At 34.5% G+C, this 10,095-nt stretch overlaps 1 long non-coding RNA gene across 1 annotated transcript; it reads right to left on the reverse strand.

Annotated features, from left to right (window-relative positions):
* Positions 1-4,247: 4,247 nt before the first annotated feature.
* Positions 4,248-9,592, reverse strand: LOC114826050 (uncharacterized). The gene is made up of 2 exons (XR_003774878.2): positions 9,218-9,592; positions 4,248-4,521 (listed from the first exon to the last, which is right to left on the reverse strand). It is a non-coding gene; the product is annotated as an uncharacterized lncRNA (long non-coding RNA).
* Positions 9,593-10,095: the final 503 nt, after the last annotated feature.

A 10,095-nucleotide genomic window follows, 5' to 3' on the forward strand; every position in this document is an offset into this window, starting at 1 on the left:
TGATAAAGAACAATATCAAAATATCATAAATGCGCTAATTAGCGGCATAATTGATAGACTGATTAACAGTGATTACATGAGTCGAAGAAATTAAGTCGTGGAAACTTAGAAGCAATCATTATAGTGGAACAGTAAACTCATAGTTGTTTTAACCTTACCACCCATCTAGATAACCAAAACATTTTCGACCAATCACCCTTATGACCACTTCCATAGGTAAACATTAAAATCGAAGCACAATTTATTTTCCTGTTGTAAGAACAATTTAAGTATCGAGAAAGCTATGAAGACTTATTATTACGCGACATAGAGAAAGGAAGTTGTATGGTAAGTTTCGATGACGAATATCTTTGGCATCGTTTCCTAAAATTTTACCTAGGATACCATTGAGGCGGGAAGTAGAATACACCATAGATCCACTTTCTTGTACTACACAAATTCTCATTGCATTATATCGAACGACTCCTTCAATTTTGAGAAACCTAGTTGTAAAAGCTTTTTGATTAGGAATCATTCAACCCAACACTTTATCTTGGGAACCTCCAACCTATCTGCGGGGCAGAAGATTGAACCTTAAGATCGTACCTAGATTTTAGCAACTTAGTTGAGTGATGATTAAAAACCATTAACCCCTACTTCAAGTTGATGGTCTCTCCGACCAACTTTTAGAGCCCGAGTTTTCTTCCGTAGCCTAACGGATTTGTAGTAATCTTACCGATGACTTTCTTACCTGCTCCAACATCGAGATCAAGTTCTCCAAATACCGACAGTTAGCTTTATACCAAATTCATCAAATGTTAAATTTGTTTAGATTGGTACTTTTATTGGGAGACGTAATCTCAATAGACAATATTCTTTTCTTTCCCTAAAAGGTTGTAGCATAAGAAAGTTGAAATCCTCACAAAGTGTTATGAATTATGAGATAGATATCCTTGGTTTTGTCGATTTTGATTAGCGATTTATTTGCAATTTTTCAGTGATGGCGTTTTCCTCACTTGTTGATCGAGGAAAGTTAGTTTAGTTGTGATGTTGATTATGAATAAAATTTTTGAGAAACGAAGTGTTGTCTCTTCTCGAGCTTTATTCTTATATATTTCGATGACATCGATAATTTCAAAAATCCACAGTGATGTGTCTCTGGATGTATTGTTTGAGTACTGATGCAACATGATAGAGTATCTCTTTTTGTTCCAACAATTGGGACCGTACGAAATGAACCATCTTACTTATGACTAGAGTCAAAGGTTACCTTCTTTACTTGAAAATAAACGTGTCAAAATCTTACCAACCACACAAACTTTCCAAAAACCTTTTCACTCGAAATGAGCTAAGGCTCGAATTACAGCAATGAAAAAACCAAATCAACGTCTACAATTACACTATCATGTATTACCCCGGTCGTGCAAACGTAATTAATGTTTACTGTAGCAAAAGACATATCTACCCTTGAACACTCTTAGCTTGTCCTATTTCGTTTCAATTAGAATTCACAAGTTTTGATATGACGTTATTTATGAATCATCAAGAAATCGTTCGCATGGTTATAATTTTAACATTATGTTTTTATAAGAATTTATATTTTAGTATTATACTGAAGGAGAAGGAAAGTTTTAGTTTGGAGACATGAAAAAGGAATCATTGCAATGCAACCGCTCTAGTTGATATATAGCTGATATATATATATATATATATATATATATATATATATATATATATATATATATATATTCTTCCTATAATTAAATAGTTTATGTATAACAAATGATATCAAATTTCAGGGACAAATTTTTTTTAAGGTGAGTATAATGTAGAAACCCATCCCTAATTTTAATTTTAAAAAAGTGAATTGACAAAATGCCCTTAGAGGCAAGATTGTTGACTTTTGTTGATTGTCTTTTCGTGATGTGCATGAGCTACTATTTTACCGTATTCTCAAGGTACTCGACGGTATAAACGCATAGGCGCAAGTGAAGTTGAATTTGGAGTTAAAATGAAGATTTTATGAAACACCGAATACTGAGGGCAAAATAGTAATTTTCATATTCGAAAGATATTTTGTGTTTTGCTTTGTGAGCCACGTGAGGCCCACATATCACTCATCTCCATTGTCCATGGTTTCTTTTCCAACACATTCTTAGACCACTCTCTTACTGCCACCTCATTTCCTCCCTCTAGTTTTAGTTAAAAAAAAAAAAAAACTTTCTCTCATTATCTTCTTCGTTTCTGTAAACAGATAGGCTAAAAAGCCGAGGACCACACACTCTTCTCTGGCAAACCACTCTACAGACCACCACCTTAACTCTCATTTTATCTCATCCCGTTTCTTTCTCTCTCTCACTCAACCTCTTATTACCTATCTCTTTCTCTCTCACTTATGTAACACAGAACCGGCGACCCATCGCCATTTGCCATCTCCGGCGAGCCCAGCTGAATCACCCACTTGCTGCAGGCCTTGCAGCAAGTCACCAGCAACCATGATGCTCCTTTAGCAACCTTCTATTTCTCCTTCACTTTGTAAGCATAGAGGCAGCACCACCACCACTTAACCTCTCAAACTCTGGCAAGTTCTCGCCATTCCCAGCGAAGGTAAGCCTCAAAACCCCCCTAAAAAAAAAACTTCTTAAATCTTGTTTTGGTGCATGATTTGGAAAATTTTGAGATGTTTTAGCGACGTTATGATATAAAAATGGCACAAGGAACTTTTCCTTAGATTTCTGGCAAACTCGGGGGTTGTTGCAGACTTTTTTGGCCATTTTCCGACCACACCAAGACCCAATAAGGGTATATTCCAATTCCTTGTTCTTCGATCTTTGGTTTGGTATATTACATGGCTAGGTTTAGTTAAGTTTTGTGGTTGATCGGAGTCGAGATTTATCATGGCCTTCTCTTTTGCAGTCTTCGGCGGTTGCAATGGCAACTGGTTGACCAAAAAAAAAAAGAGAAAAAGGGGCCCAAAACCAGATCCATGGGTCGGCCCAAACCCTTGGCCTATAAACCCTAAATTGGGATCCAGCCCGGCCCACGATTTAGAATATTCGTTGCGTTGACTTTTTCAGAATTTTCTCGGAAACCTTCCTAGGCTAATTTCGACGCTCCGAGTTCGTTTTGACATTTATTTCGTGAAATTCTAAAGTTTTAATGTAGTTGACCATCGGGGCGGCTCGATTAACTTTTTGGGTTGGCTGTTGACTTTTCGTTATCGTTTTACAAAATTTGCCCAGGACCTTTCTTAACGTATTCTAATGCCTTAATTCCAAATCTACTCCATTTTTCTAAATTTAATCGTTTTAGTTGAGTTTTACTGATGGTACCTAATATTATGCTTAGGTGTGATTGCTATCATAGACTTCGACTTTTCTAATGCGAGTGGCTGCGATCTCGCAAATATCTGTGAGTGGGTCTTTACTTTTAAATATTATATATTTATTTAGTTTCCATTTATACATTTGAAAAAGAATTTCCTACATATGCCTAGATTAGACTAATGTTTATAAGAATTAGCAAAATGACGAAATTTATAGAATTATCCTGAAACCTACGAGATGCACACCTATGCATATTATTACGGGATGCCTTATGTATATTTACGATAGTGAATAGTATTATCTCGACATAAATTATTGATTTACCGCTATATGATTTTGTTTACATTATCTACTCATCGTTGCTACACCAGTGTTAGTACTCGCTCGGGTCAGGGCCAGTCTTTCACGTGTATGTTCACTTCGCACCGTACGCTCACTTTGGATCCATTGTAGGTAACAACTCTGTTTTAGATTGCTATAAGCAGTTAGGACTCGTATGCAATGCACATAGCGCCAATGTTCATGTGATTGTTGTACTATAGCATAGATCATTATTACACTCAGTCATGTTCCTGTCAAAATATCTTTGCATGAACTCATGTGTCAGCATATGTCGATGAGCACGCGATATATGTTTGTTTATGCGAGATTATGTGATATCGGTTATTATGCGTTTATTTACGTAATATTGTGACGTATGGCATTCTTGTGATATTGTAGGTTACGGTAAATATTTTCAAATTATGCATAGTATGTACATTTCGAAAACTATACTTGTTTTACGACGATGAGTTATTATGTTTTCGAAAAGATTTTTACAAAGCTTTATTTTTTAAGCCCACTCACCCTTGTTTTTTCACCCCTCTAGGTTTTAGTAGCTGTGCTTTCGTATCGACGATGATTCTTGGCAAATCCTAGTATAGGAGGTTACCTTCGATAGTATAATTCTTAAATTTACTCTATTGTACTTTACTTATGCTCTAACATCATGTGTGAAATATGTTCATTCCCGCTCACAAGCACTCTTGTATTTAGGTACTTTTAGGTTTAAATTTATTCACATTTTCCACATCACTACACTTTATGGCTTCGTCACCCTCCTGGTGTCGACCAGCACAGCTCGATTTGAAGTCTAGGTGGATTTTCCGGATCAGGGAGTGTCAGTATTTGCTTGATATCTTCTAACAAAACAATTAATTTGCTAACATAAATCCACCTGCATAATGTACAACCTTACTCACGAAACAAATATGTATGGATAATATACCTGTAATTGAGATATAAAACTTAACTTAAAGGTACAAAAACTTAACATACCTACAAGCAAGACATATTAATTTGTGATACAAGTTGATTATCAAAAAAGTTTGTCATATAGGCAGACAAATACAATTAATATATGATATAAGTTATTGATAGGAGCATATTTATGCGACTTAGTTAGCTTGTTTTCTTGCATTTACATAGCTAATTTCTCCTTATCAGAGTGTTTTAAGCTATTTTTGTGTGTTTTCAGGTTCAAATGACAAAGTTGGCAAGAAAATGCAATTTGGAACATTTTAGAGCAGTTTTGGGCTAAGAATGGATAGCATATAAATGGAGCATAATGGATGGACATTTTTAAAGTTTAAAGAGGCTAGGAATGTGCTACAAATATGGAAGAATGAAATCAAGACTTGGAGGATAAGGAATCAGGTAAAAAGAGGGAACATTATCTTAACCAACCTTATCTTATCCAACATTATCCAAACTAACTTTATCTTATCTTATCCTATTCTAATCTTATCCTACCTGATTTCCAGCTGCAAGGAGAACATCTAAATGACATTAGGATACCTACAAATCAAGTTTCTAGAAGCCAAGCCCTTTCCCTAAAATCATGCCGCACCTAGCCTTTCTAGAAGGTCTTTTCCCTATTCCTAAAAGGGTGCCACATCCACCCCTTATAGAAGCTATGTTTCCTACTGTAAGGACCATTCCTTTTCCTCCCTGGAATCTGAATGAGAAATGTCCTTTTTCCTTGTTGATTTGGAGTCCTGATTTCCATCCTTCTCAACCCTTAGTCGTGCCTTCCTTTCTCCCTATAAATACATTGTGCTGCAGCAATCATAAATGATCCATCTCTCACCACAATTCGCACCGCACATCCATCATACACAAAAATCTCTCTAGTGCCGTAGCCTTGCAAGGAGAAAGGAAATGAGACCCTTGGAGCCGTGCCCTGTTATTCAAGCTTGGATTGCTGGAACGTTCCTAAATGTATTCTATCTTTTGTTTTCAATGTTTAATTTAAGTTATCTTTGTTTAAGTGCGAACAGGAAGAGTTGAACTCATTTTAGCTAGAGGCGAATTCAAAGCCATGAACATATATTGCATATGATTTGATTACGTTCAGTTATTATTTCATAAATCGTGAATGCAATTTGTTTAACTATTTGATTCATAACTTATTCTTGTATGTTGATTAAAGAGGCCTGCTTAGTTTGCATGCATGAATTTGATGCTAAAATATAAGGAAGTTTCACCTCATAGTTATGAACTTATATTTATAAGTAGTGGAGGTCACTGGTCATGATTAGTTAAGTAAAATTCATGGCAGGAGTATCATGCTGTTCATAGTTACGAATACATTGTCAATGCTTATGATTTTCACAGAACTTAATGATCTTTGATATGTATCTCTATCATGTTGTTCATATAGGGAACTTGATAAGAATAATTTGGTTGCGACGCTGAGTCCAATTCAATGAACTTAGGAAAATCTGAGAGTTAATTAGTGATGTCCACGGTTAATCTGGGGTGTTGTCATTCATGGTTGATATGAATAATAACTAAAAATCGATTCGTATGTATATGTATCATGTATGGAGATGAACCCTTTAGCTAGCCATTCACCCATTAAAACACCCAATTTCGTCCAAAATTGTTTAGAGTCTTTAAATATGTTTGCTTTTACTTTAAATTTGTCAAAAACCACTCCCCCCTTTATATTTTGTGTCTTTTAGTTATAATCTGTCCAAACTGGTTTCCTTTTAGTATTTTGAGTCAACATAAATTAGAATTCATCCATACACATTGTTTTGAGTCTTTTTAGTTTAAATTTCATCCAAAGTCACCCTTAGTGTTAATTTTGAGTCAATTTGTTTGTTTTGTGTAGTTTTGAGTAATTTGAGTCAGTCATGAGTCATAACAGTCTAGTTAAGTGTAATTGAGTCTAATTTGAGTATCCTAGCAGTCCTTCCTAATCCCCGCCTAAAACGATCTCTACTTATCTATACTACAATTATAAAAAAAAAAAGGTTTAAGTTTGAGTGCTAGTTTATATCACATCAGTTGTTTATAAAAATTAAAAATAAAATATACATGAATGGGATTTAGAAGGGGAAGAAGAAGAAGAAATAACAAAAAGAAAAATAAATTAGAAGAAATAATTAAAAGTTTATGTATAGACACATAAGAAAATTAATTGAAACTTATAGTACATTTGAAAACAAATGGGCTAACTTTTAGTACGTTTAGATTCCAAATGTACCAAGAAACCAAATGTACCATTGTACTTATGTTATAGGTAACCAAACATACTATTATAATTAAACGTACCTTTTTGTCAAAAATTAAATGTACCTTTATTATGTTTATTTCTGTGACAATGAATTTTTGAACATTTTATTCAATTCATTAAAATAAATTATAATAAAAATAAGAAATTTGAATCAATGGTGGATATATTAAAGAGAGTTTTAACAAAAAAAACCTGCGGTACTGTTCACTTTAACGAAAAAACATATTTTTACATTAAAAAGTCAAACCTGGTACTATTCACTTTACCATTTATTTTTCTCTTATCATTAAAACTCAAAGTTTTCAAGCATTTTTTATTAGTTTTCCTTATATTAAATGAAGCATAATAGAAAGAAAGGGAAAAAAATGAAGAAAGGAAAGTAAATAATTGACGTGAATTTTATTTTATCAAAAGTAACGTGAAAATGTTGGGTAGAAAATAATTTCTTGAAAAAAAGAAGCGTAAACAAAAAAGTAAAAAGAAAGAAGTAAAGTGAAAAATTAAACTTCTAATAAAATTACCAAAATTGTAGTAAAAATGTTTAATCAAATTCTTAAAAGAAACAAATGTTTAATTGAAGAAATTAAAAAACAAGGTGCTTATTTCAAAACAAATCTTTTGGTTGAATAATAAATGCTTTATTAAAAAAACAGTATAAGATAGTACAAGGAACGACCAAAAAATGAATTTCCAAAACACAACGTGAATATCTAGAATAAAAGCTGCCTACATCTTACAAAAGATATGTTGCCCGACAAATATCATGGGGAAAATAGCAACAAAAGAAATACTAGTGGGCCTATGTAAAAACCTCCCGAGGAAAACTGCATGAAAAAAATGTTAGGGTATAAAAAAGAGAGCCACACAATATCATCCTTTAGTCATAGCTATTGGAAGCTGGATAATATAATCATGTCATTATTGAGTAATCTCAAGGTAATGACAAGCTAAAATGACAGGCTGAAAATATAATAATGGTACCCCAATTCACGCGTAAGCTGATATACATAATCATCCACTAGCCGTAGCTAGTGGAAGCTGAAAATATAATCATGTCATTGCCGAGAAATCTCGAGGCAATGACACGCTAAAATGACATGTCCACGATGTGGACAAGCTGGAAATACTCATACATGTGCAAGCTGTGTCTTATGACCAAGAACGTGGTACAAGTTGAGAATATAACTATGTAATCATGTCATTACTGAGGAATCCCAAAGTAATGACAAGCTGAGAGTATAAATGTAGTACCCCCAATACACGTGTAAGCTGATATATATAATATCATCCACTAGCCGTAGCTAGTGGAAGCTGAAAATATAATCATGTCATTGCCGAGTAATCTCAAGGCAATGACAAGCTAGAATGACATGTCCACAATGTGGACAAATTGAAAATACTCACACATGTGTATGCTATGTCCTACGAATCATAATAACATCATGTCTCAAACTCAGAGACATGATACATTATTTAGTTTTATTTAATCTTATGGCAACATCTAACTTTCATGTTAGATTCCTCTACATGCTCTATGAAGGGATCAAGGAACCATAAATCATCCTTCATATGAGAATTTCAACATATACTACTTAAACGTTTAAATATCGTACTTAGTTGAAATGAATATCTCACTTAACCACAAAATAGAAAGACAATGGGCATATTCTGACCGTTAGGCTCTATCGGGCCTCTAGTGATGCTAACGTCAATATTCAAGAATTATTCGGAACATGTTGGCCCTAAGTAAACCCTCAGTCAAAATGGTCTATGTTAAAGTCAAGCACTCTAATTCTTCTTATTTCGGAACATCTGCACATCGAATTTCCAATCTATAGGTTTCTAAGGCCAACAATACCATATTACAATTTCATAATGATCTAATGGTCAGATCTCCGCCGAGTACAAATTCAAGTGGCTGTAAATCATCAAGTTGTGTTCAAATGATCAAATTTGAAGAAATGGACTAAGAAATTGGAATCAGCAAGTCGAAATACCTAGAAGGGGTCCCGGCTTAAAAATTCAATAAAAAAATCAACAATCAAAGTCAACGTCAACGACGATGGAATATTTTGTCGCCGAACGAAATATTTTCTTAAAACTAACAGAATATTCCGAACTGGAAACGAAAAGGGTCGAGTTGGATTCAAGTTCATATCAGGTCGGATCTGGTTTGCCGGATCTGAACGGGGATTTCGGGTTGGGTTGACCGGGCTCGAGGTCACGGGTCCGTTGGTTTCTACTATAACCCGACGGAAAATATCGAGCTTCGATGAGCTCCAAATCACCGCCATTTTTTCACGAATCTTGGATCAAAATGAAGCTAAAAAAACGAGGGACTCGAATTTACCTTCCTTATGTTGAATTTGTGGTTGGATATGCCGAAAAACGGCCAAAAGCACTCGAAAATCGTCGATCCTCATCTCCTTGCTGGAATCGAAGAATTCTTCCACAAATCCTGCTACACAACGAGTTAGATGGTGCTTGGGGAGTTGTGGTGAGTTGGTGATGGTGGTCGGTGGTGACATCGTCGAGAAATTGACGAGGGATTCAACGTCGTGTCATCGGGTGAAAACAAAAAAATGCGGAATGGAGGAAAGATCCTTCTGGAGGAGCTGGAGAAGAAAAGAGAACCAGGACAAGAAAATAAGTATATCCTCGTGGATCCCCTATAACTAATACAATTCTCTTGGAATTGATTAAGTTTACATAAATACCCTTGCATTTAACAACCTGTAAAAGTTTCGCCTTTCAAGTCTAATTCTCGTTCGTTTGCACTTTTATATTCGTCAAGTCTTTTATTCAATTAGATGTTAATCTAAATTAATCATAACTATGCAACCCTATTCCTAATAAATTAATCTCAAAATAGCATATCCAAATTATAAGAAAGCTCATTTAGACCATAATTGCAGAAGCATTCGTAGCAACGAGGACTACAAGAATATGCTCATTAGTGCATCACACGTATAATGAAAATAAAATCAATAAAACTCAACGTGCACCCTAAAGGAGCATTTTGGTCAATGTACCCTAGTGACGGAAAAATTACACTCAAATTAAAGATGGATCGTTACATCTAACTCACCCTTGACACTCTAATTTTCCAATTTAATAAAAATTGTCCAACTATGAGAAGGAATATAATTTTTTTCCTTAAACTATTTGCTGGTTTGGTTTTTAAGATTGAATAACTCACTATATTAAAGATATGTTAAAAGAAGAAAT

Source organism: Malus domestica, chromosome 07 (genome assembly GCF_042453785.1).
Source record: "Malus domestica chromosome 07, GDT2T_hap1".
NCBI lineage: Eukaryota > Viridiplantae > Streptophyta > Magnoliopsida > Rosales > Rosaceae > Malus > Malus domestica.